Raw genomic sequence first — 10,463 nt, 5'->3', positions numbered from 1 at the left:
ACACATTTTTATATATGTATTGTTTTAAATTTTGAATATTCTTGTTGCATACAAGAATATCTTGAGATATGTTAATTCAATTTTTGGTCCTAGATTTATAAGTGGCAATTCACTTTTAGTCATTTTTTATCAGAACATCCATTTTGTTTTGAATACGCTTTAGTTTTATTCTTATTATTTTTTTAGCAAGAAATGAGATTTTTGAATTGGAAGAAGGATTTCAAGGGGGTGTTAAGTTTCTTTTCTTCCTGTTTGTTTGGGAATATCTTTGAATTCAGCGTTTCATAGTCACTTCCAAATTTCTCAGTCAGCCCCAACAACCCATTTAAACATTTTGATTAGCCAGCTTCCTCTCTTTTCTTTTCACTCTAGAACTTCTCCAAACACAAGTTACTACTTAGTAGTCATTATAAATTTACTTTGGGGACCAATTTGACCCTTCTTTCCTAGATTAAATTGCTAAACCTTAAATACTTATGAATTTCATTGTCTTACTTTCAAATTTTGTTAATCAATTAAATATCTATGAATTTTAATTTAATAATTTATGCATCAATTTTTTTTGTAAATAAATTTACTTTTCTTGTAGTGATAAGTAATCACATTACTTTTATTTTATTTTAACTCATTTTTGATGTGGCAATAGTGTAATATTATATTACCAAAGTTGTCATATATATAACTTATAATTGCTATTGACATTATCCAATATTTTATTCACATCCTAAATTTCGGGGCTATTAAGTTAGAATGCCCTTGAAAGAGAGTGTCAAAATCATTCTTCCAAAAGGCTGAACCACAACCCTAAGGGCCTCCCACCCCGGCCCAACAGAACATTTGGGAGGTGCTCACTGCGCACAAGGAGCCACCCTCACTTTGAAAGGTTGTTCCCACACTGCCGCTAGTGAGACTCAATCCTTGGTCATTCTTCTAAAGTTTCACCTCTATGACCAGTTGAGCTACCCATGCGGGCGAGAGTGTCAAAATCATGTTACTATTATTAGTCGTATATATTTAAACAATTGAAAAAAACTATTAAAGATGAATAGGTATTGTGTGTTATATATCATGCTAAGCACCTTGTGCGTATATCACACCTCTGTGTCTCTCCTCGAAGAAAGATCACAGGATAAAAAAAAAAAAAAAAAAAAAAAAAACTCATACGGTGGCCTTCTATTAAAGCATAACAAAACAAAAACTTCCAAAAACAAATTTTTAATATAAAACAATTATTTAAAATATAGCAAATTAGAGTGGTGCACTGGAAGCTGGTGAGCCCATAACCTACAGGTCCCAAGATTGAAACTTGGCTTTGATATTTAGATTTTAAATGCCTCTTAAGACACCAAAATGCTACCTTACCTACCTACACATATAGCTAGTACTATACACTGAGTAGGAGATGTATGTTAGTTTCTTTTAAAGTTTCCCCATGAGGTTTAAATTTATTTTAAGATACCAAAATATTACATTACCTGTAGTGAGTAATAATTGTTGAATTACAAAATAGTACACTTTCTTTTTAAAGTTTCCCCACGAGGCTAAACACTTACAAGCAATTATTGTTAAATGAGTAGAGTATGTGATTTCCATACATACCTAAAATGTTATAAGTTTGGTTCTTGTTAATACCCTTTTGGTTGAACCTCTCATACACGGTTTTATATGTGCAATTAAGTTGGCCCAGTGCACACCCATGGCTTGTGTTTGTATCACACCCTCGGTCACGCGATATAACGACCTGCGTGATGGTCCATTTCTAATTTAATTTAGTTGCAAAATCTAGGTTTCTAGTTTTATTCACTCAAATTAACTACCTTGTTGGACAATAATCACAATATCCACGTCTAATCTGCAGGATTTTGTACTTTTTGATTAGTTGTATGAATTGATTAGTAAATATTTTTATATTATTGACTTATATCTATTTTACATATATCACTTTGTTATAGTCATAGTTTATTTTTCTCTATATTTTATGTATGCCGTTTCCATTTATTGCATAAAATCTACTTCCTTTTGAGGAAATTATGAAATCTGGTTTCATTGTCTCTGACAATTTTTTGCGATCAAGTGGATGTGTTTTGAATGGGCTTTAGTTTTATTCTTATTAGTTATTTATTTTATTTTTTATTTTTTTTTAGCAAGAAATGAGATTTCTGAATTGGAAGAAGGATTTCAAGGCGGTGTTGAGTTTTCTTTTCTTCCGTTTGTTATTGTATGCATGGGAATATCTTTGAATTCAGCTTTGCCAAATTATTGTGTGGACCATAACAAAAAGTACATTTTTAATATACTTAATATATATTACTTGTCTATTGAATGTACACTCAGTACACAAATAATGTACATTTTTAATATACTAAAAGTACATTATTGTTGTATTGAATGTAATTATATTACACTATATATACAAAAATGGTCCACACAACTTCTGTAGGACATGGTCCGCACAATAATGATTGTTCAGCTTTCATAGTCATCTCCAAATTTCTCAGTCAGCCCCAACAACCCATTTAAACATTTTGTTTACCCAGCTTCCTCTCTTTTCTTTTCACCTCTAAAACTAGCTTCCCCAAACACAAAGTTGGTAGTCATTATAAATTTGCTTTGGGGGCCAATCTGACCCTTCTTTCCTAGATTAAATAGCTACACCTTAAATAATACTTATGAATTTCATTGTTTTACTTTCAAAAATTTGTTAATCAATTAAATATCTATGAATTTTAATAATTTACCCATTAGTTTTTCGTAAATAAATTTACTTTTTTTTTTTTTTTTTGTAGTGATAGGTAATCACATTACTTTTATTTTATTCAACTCATTTTTTGATGTGGCAATAATATTATATTATATTACCAAAGTTGTCATATATATAACTTGAATCAAAACAAGTTATATAAGATAAGTTGGGGATACATAGGGTGCAACCACTGCTGGAAATTATGAAATTTCCGACCACCTGAAAGTGATCTTAAATCAAGTCGAAAGCCTTGTTTCGATCACTTTTGGTATACGGAAAAATCTTTGTTGCTATTTCCGGCCACGTTTTGCTTTTGACTTGATTTAAGATTACTTTCAGGTGGTCGAAAATTTTAAAATTTCCAACAATGATATGCAACCCCTAACCGAGTTAGTTGGATAATTGGTTTAGTAATTGCAAGCTTTTAAGTTTGACTCTTCATGAGAGCTGTCTATCTTTAAACCTCTTAGTATTATATTACTTCAAATTAGACACTATTTAAATTGGGCATTTGGTCTAGTGGTATGATTCTTGCTTAGGGTGCAAGAGGTCCTGAGTTCAATTCTCGGAATGCCCCTTATTCAAATTGAATACAGTTCAGCTACAAACAACCTGTGCAAGTTGGCTCTATAATTGAATTTTAGTTCAAATTTCAAATCCCAAGTAGGATTCTTTTATGCGTGATTGAAAATCTATCAATTTTATTCAATTATGTATTTATCCTTCTTGGCTAAGGTTCAATGTCTTTTATAAATATAAGAAATTTTTCTCTCTAACCATTACGAAAGATGACAACAGTATTTATTGAATAAATTTGTTTCTCAACACATTTTTATATATGTATTGTTTTAAATTTTGAATATTCTTGTTGCATACAAGAATATCTTGAGATATGTTAATTCCATTTTTGGTCCTAGATTTATAGGTGTCAATTCACTTTTAGTCCCTTTTTTTTTATCAGAGCATCCATTTTGGTCCTAATATTATTTTGACATGACCAATTTTGGTACTTTATCAAAAAAATCGTTGAAATTTTATTAAATACAAGAACATTTAACTCTTAAATTATGATTTTTTCAAAAAAGTAAACATAAAAAATATAACGGGTCAACGCACTTTGTATTAAAAAGATCAAAATTTCTTTCAATTTAACGAAATTTCAACGATTTTGTTGATAGAGGACCAAAATTGGTCATGTCACGATACTATTATGACCAAAAGTGGATGTTTTGATAAAAAAGTTCTAAAAGTGGACTATCACTTATAAATCTAGGACCAAAAGTGGAATTAACATTTTTTTAATTTACAAATAATTTATTGAATTCCCAATTATTCATCATTATGTTTTATTTTTCTTAGAAATATTTTAAAAATCATAAAATTGATTAAACGAATCAAACATCTTAATTAATTTTCTAGGTAATTTAATTTTTATGTTTCTATGATAACTCCGAATATGTTAATTATTTTTTTGCAAATTTATTTCTATCAATTGGTTAAAAATATTTTTCCAAGAATTTAATTGATGAGAAACTATCAAAAGCCCTCAACTTTACGTTTTATTGGACAATTAAAAGAAGTATTTTACATAATATTTTTCTCTATTCTCATAAATTCAATGCTGATATATATATATATATATATATATATATATATATATATATATATATATATATATATATATATATATATATATATATATATATATATATATTGAAATGTTCCCGTGTGGATGTGCGGTGGATTAATGTGCGTGAGATTTGTACTCAATGTGCGTGAGTGTTGTGTTTAATGTTCCTGAGATTTATACTTAATGTGCGTGAATGTGTAAAATGCAGCAGAAAATAGATGTCAGCTTCTTCCCCATCCCAGTAGCCATTGCCCCCTCCCTGATGATGATGATGCGGAGGCGGGCTTTGGTGGTTAAGAATTATGGGAATAGTACAACAGAAATCCATACTTAGCTGCTGTGCAAATTTTACTGTACGTGAGTCATCTATATAAACATTCAACTGCACTGAAGGTAGCTGATAATCCAGAATCCATGGCCAAATTGAAGGAAGAAGTAACAAGAAGCTTGGGCGTTAATGTGTGTGAGTTTATGTTCTGCTTCCTTCTGAGCTCGTAATTATGAAATACTCACGCATATTAAGCACAAATCTCACGCTCATTAAACACAATACTTAGGCACATTAAGTACAAAACTCACGTATAATCTTTGCGCCCTCCACTGTGAACATGTAGAGTCTGTTAGGCCTTTGAAAACAAGAATTGAGTAGTTTGGTTGGTTCGCAACATATAATGTTATGCGTATAATCATAGCTAAACTATCTAATAAATTAAAAAAAGGTGACATATAAAAGGGGAAAAATTTAGAGGGTAAGTAGCATTACTCAAACTCTTAATTTGCAATCTGGAAATACAAATTCCTACGTAATCCTCATTCTTCTCCAGATGGGATTCCAACTCCTAGTGGGAAAAATAACGAAATTACATTCTTCTCCCATGCATGGATACTATTAACAGCTCACTAGCTAGTTTCCTAATCTCACCGACATTGGAATTTCGTTTTGCCCCCTATATGTATTCCTCATTCTTTCCTGGACAGAAAGATGTCTCCTTTCATCGTTTACACTCTGATCTGAATTGAAAATGTCTGAGAATTGCCCCACTCTGCTTAATTTGTTTCCCGTTACGAAAAATAACGCAATGGAGAGCGTGTCTTCTGCTACTCTAACAGTATGTTTGGTTCACGGAATGAATTTTGAGGTAATAGGAATGCTATTTCATAAGGAATGGTGTGACACCCCATAATAGTCTCTTTGTTAATTTATTCATAAAAATCTTGAAATTTAATAGTCGAGGGATTAGATTTTGACTAGTCACTTAAGTCAAAGGGTTGTACCTTGTGCTTCTTGGGTTGTGCCCTTGTTTCCTTGTCTTTCCAACTTTAGTAAGGGTAAGAATGTCTTTCTACCTAAGGTTTGTGGTTCAAGCTAACCTAGAAACACTTTTTCATTTCATTCACCCTACAATCTAAACACAAAAACCTCTAGCCTCTCTCTAAAAAGGAGAAGCTTCTTCTCCAAGCTAGGATTTGAGCATCCAAGTCTTGAAAGTTTGGCTCCCAAGATTCCTACTTTCTTCATCTTGAGCATAGGGGAGGGTAAGATCCTTGGTCTTTTAGTGTTTTTAACCTCCTTTTAGGTGTCTTTTTCTAAAGATAGAATCTTTGTTGTCTTTTGGTTTGTGTATGAAGTTGGTGTGAAAGAGGAGCTTTAGGAAAGGCTTTCTAATGGTGAAAAGAGGAAGTTATTAGGCTACAAAGGTAACCCATGCTTTACAAAACATATTTTTTTTTTTACTTATATAATGATTTCTTGGCTTCTACTTGTGATTCTTGTGTTGGAATGTGAGATTTGATACATTAGATTGTGGTGATGCATGTTTAGAGCTTGTTCTTAGGGTTCTTGAATGCCATTGCTTGACTATTTCTTGGGTTCAAGTCATATTGTTGTTGTGTGTGAGATTTTGGGTGTTTTGGACTTGAATTTGGATTTGTTGTAAAAAATCCCTGATGGGAGGTTTTGGTGTACAGGGTGGTACCCGAGGGCGGAATGGTGGGCATAGGCCTACCCGCCATCCCACGCGTGGGGAATAGGTGCGCCGTGGGTTGGTACCCGCAGGTGGTTGTCCACCCATGGCCCCACCCGCGGAGTACATTATTGATGTTGGCCGGGGATTTGTTCCCCGTGATTCTTTTAACTCGGTATTGATGTTTTTACATCCCGATGTTTTTTTATTGGACTATTTGTGAGTCTTCTTGATGTTTCGTATGTCTAGAACGGTATGTTAGGAATCCATGTAGGATTTTTTGTCTTGAATCGTGCTAAGGGTCTGACTTTGTGATTCGTTGGACTATTGTGAGTCTTGAATGTTCTTTGGAACTACTTTTGGTTTACCCGTTTGATAAGCATGCTAGTTTGATGTTGAAATGCTAGTATGTGCGGTTTGTTCTTTCTTATTGGGATTGGCAACTTGTGTTGGCCATCGTTTGGTGTTGGATTGTGATCCTTCGTTGTTGAGTATGGTTCCATGTCTTTGTTGTGATCCATTGATTGATTCCTATGATGTGAGCGTATGTAATTGTTGTACCCTTTGATTGATACTTGATTAAGGTTATTGTTGAACCTTAGTCCTGTTGGTAATGATGATGACCTTGTGTGACTATGATTGAGATTGGTGGTTTGTTACTTGAGCTTTGCTCACGAGATTGGCGGTTTTGTGATATGAGATTTAATGGTACCCTCGTGTACTGAGAGATCGGTGGTGAATAGGAGTGTCGGCGTGGGGGCGACGGTCCCCGGAGGCAAAAGGTTGGACTAAGAAGTACAAGGTGGCACTAGGAGGTAAAGGTTGGAACCGAAATAAGGCCGGGGGTATCCATAAGGTTGGAACAGGGCATAAGGTTGGAACTATGATACTTGTGACATGTAGTTGTCACTGTGGCATGTAGTTGCCAATGTGTGAATGTGTATTCTTGTTTGTGAGCATTACTTGATGAATTCTACTTTGTGATTAGTAGAATGTATCTTGAGTTGTATCGTTCTTCATGTTTCCTGTCTTGTTGTTGTTATAAGGATGGTGGTTCCCTTTTCCTTTTGAGAGTGTTTGATGAGTCCTTGGAGTTGACTTCTCTCTATTGCTTTTGAAATGATATATACCGTTTTCCGTTTCAAAATGATTTTGATTTATACTTATCTATATATGCTATTTAACGCGTATTGATGGGTTACCAGCGATATTCGCTGACCAGGTGTTATCGCCATGTTTTCCTTGTTCTACATGTTTTGAGTAGATGCCCGAGAGCGCTAGACTTGGAACGATAGATAGCTTAGTGACCTTGTCTAGACGTTATGTTTTGATGGCCTCTAAGCCTTTTTAGCGGCCTATGTGCCTTGACTCCTTATGACTTGTTTAAACTGTTTAGTTTTCCCGCCTGTGCACCTATGACTGAGATAGGTGTCAGGTGTGGCATAACATACCCTGATTTTATCTCGCTTCCGTTGCATTATGCTTTGACAATTAGATGTTTGCTTGTGCATTTAAGTTTTAAAAATGTGGTAAAAATCGGGGGTGTTACAGTTGGTATCAGAGCCTAGGTTTGAGCCTAGGATGTTAAGAGTGGGACTTCAAGAACCTAAGTTGAGCTTAGGTTAGTGCTTGTAGGTTGAGACTCTAAGATGCTTAGTGAAGCCTTTAAGTGTTTAAGAACCTAAGTATAGGATCCTTAAGATGCGCGGTGAGGTTGTGAGTTCTCTAATCATTTTCTGTTGTGCTTCCTGTACCTTGTTTTCCTTTTAGCTTTGGTTCTCTTTAGTTTAGGCACCAGGTAAGGGTGCGGGCCCTAAGTTTCCTCCCGTTATCGTGTTGTTTCTGTAGAAATCAAGGATGGCACCATCAAGACGTCGTGCAAGCTCTTCAAAAGCGGTCACCAATTAACAGTTAGCTCAAAGCCTCCATCAGCTGACGCAGATCACCCAGACGCTGAGCAACGCCCTCCTCAACAACAACCACCTTCCTTAGAATGGGAATCGCGACGTGGTACGCCAAGTCACAAGTCTCCGTCCCCCGGTCTTCGCCGGTGGTGAAGATCACGCAGTGCTGGATGAGTGGATCCGGATGTTAGACAAGATCTTCGAAGCTGTGGTTTGCCCGGAGGATCGCCAAGTAAAGTTGGCTACGATTTACCTTAGGCAAGAAGCGGATTTGTGGTGGATGCTTGAAAGGCCAATTTGTAGACAGGATCTGGAGATCATGTTGGGAAAACCTGAAGTTTAAGTTACGTGAGCGGTTCTATCCTGCTCATGTCAAGGAGGCCTACCTTTGTGCAGCTGACCTCTACCGGGTATAATAATTTCAGAATGGAATTCGGGAGAACCGTAAGAGGAAGCTTGATGGAAGTGTTTCACCTGTGGTTAAGAGTTTAATGGCTACTGGTGCTGAATCAACAAGAAGCCTTCAAAGAGACGACTCTAAGCGAGGTAAGACTCCCCAGCCAATCTGGAACAACAAGGCTAAGGGAAGGCGCTCTGTTTGCAAGAAGTGTGGAAGTGACCACCCCGACGTTGAGTGTCTAGGGAAACCGGTAGTGTGCTTTGCTTGTGGCAAGAAGGGTTACCGGTCCTTTGAGTGCAGGAGTAAGAGGAAGACTTCAACGGACTCAAAACCAGTTGGTAGTGTGGGATCCCGGTCGGGAAGTAAACCTCGAAGTGGAAGCAACAATGGACTTAGTGGAAGTAGCATCCAGGACCTGTGTACGAAGTCGGGACCTCGGCAAGGCAAGATCCACAGTCGTGAGGCAGATGCAAGTGGGAACCGTTGAAGTAAGTCTCGTACCCTTTTATTCCACATTCCTTTGTCTTTGTGCCCTTCATGGTGTGTTAGCTTTGGGCATTAGCTTGTTTGAGAGTCACTCTTGACCCCTTTTATTTTTCCTTTCCCCTAGAGAAACCCAATCACCCTTTTTGCCAAGTAATCCTTTTCTTCCAAACCTTGTTCTTGTTTTCTTTCCAAACCATCTTGTGCAAGTCGGCAGTGGCTTCAGGTTATGAAGGAATCTGGCAACGTCTAAGAGTTAAGCCGCGTCTAAGTCGAGGCAGAGTGCCTTCCGTTCGACAAGCGTAGTGATCAGCATCAAGCCGAAGTTTCGCCGGAAGTCGTGAACCTTTTTCACCTCTTGAAGCCAATCTTCCTCTCTTACCCTAGTCAAATCCCATGCCTCATCTCGAGAAATCCTTCCTATCTTTTCAAACATCATTCTAGTTTCCCTTTTGATTTGACTCTGTTCAAGGTTACAACCTCACCTTTCCTAGTTGTGACTTTGAAAATCTTGATTCCCTTCCTAATCAGCGCTATCCTTGAGTTTAAACCGGATACCCTCTGTGGGGAAATCCTTTTCAACTCCCTTAAACCTCGTTTTGATCCCTTAATTCTTAAGTTGTAGCCCTGTTTACCTTTCTTCTCTTCTTAACCAATGTGATCTTCGAGTTTTCAAACCTTAATCCAGTCACTCTAATCCTTTCCGTTGAACCGCATCTCTTCTTGTGAGCCTTCTTTTTCCTGAGTCACCTTTCTCCTTTGTTACCATTCCTGTTTTGGACCTTTCATCCGGACCGAAAGTTTTGAAGTTTCAAGCGTTGCTTTGTAGAAAGTTGTGGGTTGTGTGCTAATGCAAGTGTTAAGTCAGCAGCCTGCATCAAGTTAGCCCAAGGGCTAGGGAGAAGGGCATCCTGCTCGTGTTTTGGATATGGCAGTTGTAGTCTTTGTCTCGAAGTGGCGGATCAAGTTCAAGCAGATATCGAGCTGAAGTTGTGTAGTGTGAGTACCTTGTTTCCTTTGGTTGAAGAAGTCAGCGGAGGACAGTTGAAGACGCCATTCTGGTTCTTTGATCCCGAGTGGTCTAGCTCTAGAGTCCTCTTGGTGTCAGTTTTGGTTATAGGTTGTGTCTTAGCTGAGACGTTAGTTTGGGTAGATCGTTGGCTAGTTTTAAGCAAGGAGTTATGTTTAAGGTAGAATTAGTATCCCTTTCCGGTAAGTCTTCTATCTATCACTTTATCTTTCTTTCTTCCCTTACCTTTGTGAACCCTCAGCCTATTTCTAAGCCTTGTCACTCGTTTTGTTAACCGACGGTTTTGATGTTGAACTTCGTTGTTTCCAA

General features: G+C 36.7%; 1 non-coding gene across 1 annotated transcript; it reads left to right on the top strand.

Annotated features, from left to right (window-relative positions):
• The first annotated feature begins 3,248 nt into the window (after window positions 1-3,248).
• TRNAP-AGG lies at window positions 3,249-3,320 on the top strand. The gene has a single exon. It is a non-coding gene; the product is annotated as a tRNA-Pro (tRNA).
• The last annotated feature ends 7,143 nt before the right edge of the window (window positions 3,321-10,463 follow it).

Source organism: Ipomoea nil, unplaced genomic scaffold, assembly GCF_001879475.1.
Source record: "Ipomoea nil cultivar Tokyo-kokei standard unplaced genomic scaffold, Asagao_1.1 scaffold3141, whole genome shotgun sequence".
Lineage (NCBI taxonomy): Eukaryota > Viridiplantae > Streptophyta > Magnoliopsida > Solanales > Convolvulaceae > Ipomoea > Ipomoea nil.
This window is presented reverse-complemented; position numbering and strand designations above follow the sequence as displayed.